This window comes from Coenobita brevimanus, unplaced genomic scaffold (genome assembly GCF_032717465.1).
Source record: "Coenobita brevimanus isolate Jiangsu-jjx unplaced genomic scaffold, ASM3271746v2 jjx.HiC_scaffold_2752, whole genome shotgun sequence".
NCBI lineage: Eukaryota > Metazoa > Arthropoda > Malacostraca > Decapoda > Coenobitidae > Coenobita > Coenobita brevimanus.
The window spans coordinates 160,027-167,500 of record NW_027643711.1 but is presented as its reverse complement, the minus strand read 5'-3'; positions in this window follow the sequence as shown (position 1 = coordinate 167,500).

The following is a 7,474-nucleotide window of genomic DNA, read 5'->3' as shown; positions in this document are numbered from 1 at the left end:
CCCTTCCCCATATACCTCTCCACTCCATCCCTCCATCTCATCCTTGGCCTTCCCCTCCCTCTCTCCCCCTCCACCTCAGTCGCATACACTCACCTCTTCAGTCTCTCACTCTCCATCCTCTCCACATGGCCAAATCACCTCAATGTGTTTCTCCTAACGCTTCCTATCACATCCACATCCACACCACAACGCTCCTTCACATCCTCTTTTGCCAGTCTGTCTCACTATGTGACTCCACACGCTCCTCTCAAACAACTCATTTCCACTGCTCACGCTCTTGACTTATGTCCCTCCAACAACGTCGAAGCTTCACTTTCATACGTTAGAGTTGGTATCACAATACTGTCATGTAATAAGTTTCTCACTTCCGTGCTCATTTCCTTGTTCCTTATCACTGCCCTCAAGGAACCAGCAACCTTTCTTCCTTATTGTACCCTTTCAAGCACTTCACCCTCCAAACTTCCATCCTTACTCATCACGCTACCCAAGTACTTAAACGTACTCAGAGTTTCCATTTCCTCATCATTCAACCTCACTGTACATTCACTGACTTCACCTTTCTCGAAGACCATAACGTTATTCTTCCCTACATGTACCTTTAGATTCCGTTTCTTACACACTCTCCCACACTCATCCACGAAGCCTTGCAGCTCCCCTTCGTCTTCACTTAACAACACAGTACCATCTGCGAACAACAATACAGTGAGTTTCGAAACACTGCCCTGTCTCACTAGGGCCACTCCAGCATCCACTGCCCTACCTTGTATCTCTTTTATAACGCCAACCATATACAGATTGAACAACCATGGAGACATGACACATCCCTGTTTCAACCCAGTCTTCAAACAGAAAACTTCACTCAGTTCACTATCCACACGCACTGCAGCCTTAGCACCATCATACATACCCCTCACAGCATTCAGCAACTTCCCATCTACTCCATATATTCTTAATGCTTTCCACAATCCTTGTCTATCCACCCTGTCATTTGTTTTCTCCAAATCCAGTATTTTACCGCAAATTATTACTCGATGCATTCCGGTATATATTATGCTTATAGGTCATGAAAATTTGCCAGTTTAATGACTACATTCATTTTGTTATGAGTATTTATTAGACTTTACAAATCTGACACATAATTATTACCAAGTTACAGTGACCTAATATATCTAGCCTGGCATCATCAATATACTAAAACGTCTGGTGTCACTGTTCTGACATGCTTCCAATACTGTTAACTGTTTAACCCTATTCGGTGCAACCCTTGGCGATTTCCCACACTTACGACCCTAGTATCGTGAAAAGAATCTTGAGTAATATTATTGGTTTGACGAAGTGAAAGGAACGCATTCGGACACGTCGGCGCCGTTGAAAGGCAAGCGCCGCCAAACATATCGTACCGCACCCGCGCGCACTGAAACACACACACACGTTTAACTATTATCAAATTTAAAATTAATGTAAATATCAAATGACCATATATTTTACCATTCACCAACGCTTATCATGTTTGCCATATATCAAAGCTGTAGGCTTTATTTTCAGTCTGAGGGCTGCAGTAAAAAATAAACCGTTTACTGTTGTCTCACACACACACCGTCCATAACATGGAAGTTGATAGCTTACACATCTTCCTCATCATCATCACCACACTTCCTCACACTCACCACCTCCCATCTTCCTCACCACCACCTTCCCTCCCTCCATCATCCTCACACTCACCACTATATTCCCTTCTACCCTACTCTCTGTCTCACTACCACCACTTTTTTTCTCACCACCATCTCTCACTCACTCGCCACCACTAATACTCTCCCTTTCTTCCTTACCATCATAACTCCTAAACCCACTTTCAGTGGATTTACTACTAGGTAGACTAGTTGATGGAAAGGTAGCTATTAGTCAAGGAAATTAATAATGTATGCATGTAAATAATTTCTGGTTATACATGCAATTTTTTTTTTTTTTATGCAAGAAAGAAGGAACCAAAGGGCAGGCCCTACAAATTGCTCCCTCCAAGAAAAAAACGACAGCAGAGCCAAATTCAAGATCAGTTCATTTCGAGATGCCTGGACACACTGTGTATGAAAGACTGGAGACCGTAGGCAGTAAGAAAAACAGAGATGGAGACAATTCCAGAGTTGACCTGTTGCATACATGAATGACTGGAGCAGCGGTTAACTCTTGCATTAGAGAGTTGGACAGAAAAGGGTTGAGTTTGTTGCTAAGACGGGTGCTGCGTGCCTGCCGTGGTGGTGGAGGGATGCAAGCAGACAGTTCAGAGGAGCAGTGACCATTGAAGTGGCGATAGAAAAGAGACAATGATGCAACAGTACCGCGAAGAGAGAACTTGAAGGGAGCCAGTAAGAGGAAAGTTAAGGAGACGAAAAGTCTCCGACTCCATCCTGTTGAGAACTGTGTGGGGAGCCTCCCCACACATGACAGCTGTGCTGTACACAGGAGCGAATAAAACCCGTGCATAAAGTCAACAACTGTGCAGGGCCGTGGGTTAGGGCTTCCTGACTAAAACCTCCCTAAGTGAAGAGTCCAGTCCTGCTGTGGACTAAAAATGGAAAGTACATAATGATGATGATGAGAATACTACCATATATTTCTTTCTAATGACTGAATATAATATTTAGTTAAGCGAGTTTCAGCCGCACTCAAGAAAAGTGTGTAACCAGGATACGAGACGAGGACCCAACTCGCCATGTATCCCACCAACCACTTTCCCCAATCTCCTCCCTTTAGAAAGTAGTTATTCATTTTTCAGATGTTATTACCACTATATAATAATGAATTTATAGAAGTAAAAGATTATTCTTATTAATTGATTTTACACGTGTGGTGTGAGGACTGTGTTGGTGCGTGAGGACTGTGTTGGTGTGTGAGGACTGTGGTGGTGTGTGAGGATTGTTTTGAGTGAGGACAGTGGTGGTGTGAGGACTGTGTTGGTGTGTGAGGACTGTGTTGGTGTGTGAGGACTGTGGTGGTGTGTGAGGACTGTGGTGGTTTGTGAGGATTGTGTTGGTGTGTGAAATATAATCTATTCGTGAGAACAAAACAGACTCGACCTTCTCATGGACTCACTTCACGTATAACAAAGGAGTGAGAAACAGGTAGACCTTTATCATACAAATGGATGGCGAGTGAGAAAGGGCCGGGGAGAACAGGAGGTAGATAAGGCAGAAGGCGGTAGATGTACGGGAGATAATTGCTTGAAAAGGCATACATATTGCGTAATAATTGCAAAATTCCACATCAACAGCCTTGTGCCTTACCTACCTCCTATTCTGCCTGCCCCTCTGTTGTATAATAAAGGTCTACCTGCTTCTCACTCCTTACTTACAGCTGAAGGAGGTCCTTGAGAAGGCTGAATCTGTTGTCATCAATATATTATATAGGTATTTCTAAATCTGAGTACTGCAAATTAAAATTGAAAGGCACAGAGAAATAGTTATAACCACTTATTCAAAGGGCACGGTAGCTCTATCTGCTCATGCTACGCCCCAAGGAGTATTCAGAGCAATGCAATAACAAATATTCAATTATGAATAGTTATACCCAAAACATCATCAATATACAGTATAGATCAATAGTTATTCAGTGGGGCAGTCAATCTCAAAATACCGACAAATTAGTCAGTAGACTGTCCTTCTGATGTCAGTTTATTAGTAATTTCCCACTGGTCAATCACTTGCCTATCACTGAGACCTTTGTCGGTCAGCCAGTCAGTCTCTCCAGAAGTCAGTCCCTTGATCCTTTGTTAGTAGTCACCACGTGAAAATGAAGCTGCCAGCCAAAGCTCCGTACATGCGGGGTCACCATTAAATTCTTACGAGTAGACTGTTAACCAGGAAACGTGCCAGTCTTTGGATTACTGAATCGCTTAGAGCAGCCTGTAGCTTCCTGGTTAAACCCTATATCTCTATTAACCGGAGAACAAGCTGTTCCCTGGTTAATCCACAGGCACAGTGTGGATATGAGGGGTTAGGTCCAGAGCCTTGCCTGGCTCTTTCAAGGGAGACAGCAGTCAATCAGGCCCCAGCTCCTTCTCTCCACTGCGAGACCATGCTTCATTTCAGCTGATCCACCCCCTGCAGCATCGACCCCTGGTAAGTTAAAAAGATCTCGACGGGTGCCAATTAACTAACAGGGCTCTCAGTGACCCACAGCCCGTCACAGGTAGAAAGAGTAGTAACCGTTAACTCGGGGCTATCCATGCCTATGCTCCTAATCTATGTATTTTCCAGCGGTATTTGATCCTACGCACTTGAACATCCTTTTACTCTACACTTACAACTAATATAAGTAAGCTGGAGGATTCTTATGCTGCAAGATCCTCACCTTCCGTATCTCTATTTACATGTATCATATAAGGAAATTTTTAAACAATAATATAATCCGTATATAACGTAAACTCAGTCATAATCTATACCGGTATATATTCGCAGACATGCATATTCATTCTTAATTTCCAAAACAAGACTTTCACTGATTGGGCATGTTACTATAGCATTTCATACATACTTTATTTCAATGCTGATCACAGGTGTGCTTGTGACATACTTGACATTGTTTCGTGGGCGATTTTACTTTAGGGCGATTCTGAGTGTATCCTGGACCATAAAGAGACTCCAGGCATGAATGACACTTGTGCCGCTTGCCTGACCTATTCTCATGTGTTACTTCTGGGATGGCCTCCTCTACATCTCCCTGTCCGAGCATCAGATTCATCTTAGCTATTGTATTCCTGGTCAGACCACAAGCCTCAACTTTTCTTCTTTCAATTTGCGGATTACACAATGCCTTCACTATCTGCCAGCCATAGGAGATTGAAGCAATTTTTCTTGGGTCCTGATTATTATATAACGAATAAATTGTCTGTGAATTTACTCTGGCAGTGTCGACAATGTAGCCAAGGGCATTCACTGTCCATCTTCTAGATTTAGTGTATACTGTATGAAAACTTATTCTCTGATCCATAATGTCAGTGCCTCCTTTAGTGAAATCATACAATTTAAATATAGCTTTTTTTTTTTTTTTTTTCCAAATCATCATCCTTGGTAATGCCTAATATAGGGGAAACTGTGCTCAGAAGTAACACATTTTTCTTACCTTTGCTTTTGATGGGTGTTACATAGGATTCAGTGTCATTTCCTCCCCGTGTTTCTTCCAGCAAATTTGGTTTGACCTATCTTCCCTTTCTGTGACTGTCTTTATCTCTGGTGGTATGCCTTTCCTGGTAGAATCTATAGTACCTAAGGCTGAGATATCTTGTGTTTGAAGCCACTCCAGTAACTCTATACTGGTGTACAATCTATCCAGGCTAATAATCCTACCTCTAAGGTCGACTGAGGCTTGTAACTGACTTACCAGAGCTTTCACTGTTGGGACTGTACCGCGTATTTAGTGTGGTCCTGGCTCTCCAGGTTTACCTGAATATACAGCTGTCCTAAAGGTAAATGGATATCTAGCAGCATTAATAGATTTATATTGGAGGCCGTAAAGTACGGGTTTGCTCTTATTGCAGTCTGAACCCTATTTGTGTTCTGCACCCATACAACGTTTCATCAGTGGTCAAGAAGTCACCTGGCTCTAACACTGAGCAACAACAATTACTGAACTGTTCAAAAAGCTCCCTGATTGCTGTAAACCGAACGTGTACCCATCTCTGGTGTCTGGTATCAATGTTGATCGTGTAGCCTACCCATCTCTGGTGTCTGGTATCAATGTTGATCGTGTACCCATCTCTGGTGTCTGGTATCAAAGTTGTTAAAAATTATCTTGGCATGTAAGAAACCAAATCGTTTTACAGACATGACAGCTCCAAATATTGGGTGACCAAACCCTTCCATGAAGAGACGATTATAGCAATATTTATTTTGTCCCAACAAGCCTCTTGGATAGAGCAGGCCAAAAAAGCTTTTCAATTCAATGGCATCAGTCATCTTGACGTGTGTTGGTATTTCAGCACTGTCAGTATTAGAAATTTCGGTAATTATGCCTTGTGTTAGCATGGGTTACAATACCATCAGTCATATTAGATGTTATAAACAACTCCCATGCCATTATTTCTCTATTAGCTGACCTTGCCTCTCCTAACAAACATCCTTCACTAGGCAATACCTTCTCAACAGGCCTACCTTCTGTATGATTGGTCCATGTTACTGACTTACCGATATCTAATTTTCTCTGGGGTTTCTCTAAAATGCAGGTATATTCCCTGAGCTCATGTGGCAGGACAAATTCGTCATAATTTTGTTTGTTCAAGCATTAGTCCAAAGTACTGATTAATCTATTTTCACCAGTGGCTTTCTGTTTCTGAGTGGTACCCACTCTTCTTCATTTTGTCATCATTCTGATCCTCATCTTCATCGTCGCCCTCAGCTACTCTATCCAAGGCAAGGTCATCATCATCATCATCGCCAACTACCTCTTCCAAGTAATCTTCGACTGGGTCGTCAACATAGTCGAAAGTAAAAGCCATGACTACGTCCGTCTGCACATCCACCCCGTCCCCTAATTAATTGCTAACTAACCGTCGTCCGGCACGCCTACACGAGAGCCGTGAGATTTGTGTGTGTGTGTGTGTGTGCACATTACAATACACGTGTGTGTATCTGTGTGCACAATACAATGCACATGTGTGTATCTGTGTGTATGTGTAAGAACAACCAGTTCATTGGGTATGAGGAGTCATAGAGAAAAAACAATGAATAATACATAGATAATAAAATTAGTGAATGAAATAACTATTTCACTAGGTATGAGGAGTCATAGTATATGAACAATGAATAATAAATAGAAAATAAAGTAGTTTTAATGAAAATAAGAAACGTATCGTACGTCTGGAAGCTGTGTTGATGCCCGTTAGGCTTGCGTAGGCTAAGGTCCCTGATATTCCACTCATCTTCGAGCGTTTTCTTTTTGTTTAGCGCTCTCCACGGTGAAAAATCGTTAATTTTAGAGAAAACGCTCGTTTCAACCAAGTTTTTTCGCTCAGAATCACCATTTGTTGTGTTTTCAGTAATTTAATAAGAAAACAATCGTGAGACCATGCATTGCTCACAAACTAGAGTTTATTGGTAAAAATTAGTTAGGGCGTATCAAAAATGATACGGGTTGCACCGAATAGGGTTAAGCCGACCAGTGCTATGAACAGTTTTATGAAATATTCTTTTTTCTCATCCATGCATTCATCAGTGCCTAGAGTAAGTGTTTAGTTATGGAACGGTTATCTGAACTCCTCGATATGTCGATAGAGTAAGTGGGAGAGGTTTAAACGACGGAATACAGAATACGGAAAGGTCAGTGAAAGTGATATCCACATTTGAAACAATGACTGGCAGCATCCAAGGTTGAACATAACACATGAAGCAATAATGATGAGACCAGAATATCTGACAGAATAGTGAAAATTCTTTACTTATTCAACATCATGACACCTTCTCATTATTATTATTATTATTTA